Source organism: Mustela nivalis (genome assembly GCF_964662115.1).
Source record: "Mustela nivalis genome assembly, chromosome: 17".
NCBI classification, from domain to species: domain Eukaryota; kingdom Metazoa; phylum Chordata; class Mammalia; order Carnivora; family Mustelidae; genus Mustela; species Mustela nivalis.
The window spans coordinates 57,514,220-57,514,591 of record NC_139036.1 but is presented as its reverse complement, the minus strand read 5'-3'; positions in this window follow the sequence as shown (position 1 = coordinate 57,514,591).

The window sequence follows — 372 nt, the reverse complement described above, 5'->3', positions numbered from 1 at the left end:
CGATCCAGCAAGACCCTGAGGAGCAGATGCTACTCCGAATAGGTCTTCGAGGGACGAGAGCACGTGGAGGAGGAGGAAGGGCTTCCATGATGGAGAGCCGGAGCAGCAACTGGCACGAGTCCTTGGACCCCCTCAAGGAACTTTGCCTCCGGTGCAGATACGAGGTTAGAGGCTGTTGGGGGCATAAAGATGAGACTCGGGTCCACGCACCACTTCTGGGGCTGCGCGGTAACCCGCGGAAAACCACCCCGCCTCCACTTTTCCAATCAACCCCAGCTCACCGCTCCAGCCTCGCCAGGCGTTCAGGCTGTGTGAGCATAGAGGCGCGGAGCTAGAGCGTCAGCCTCCTCGGACGCAGACATTTTGGATCCT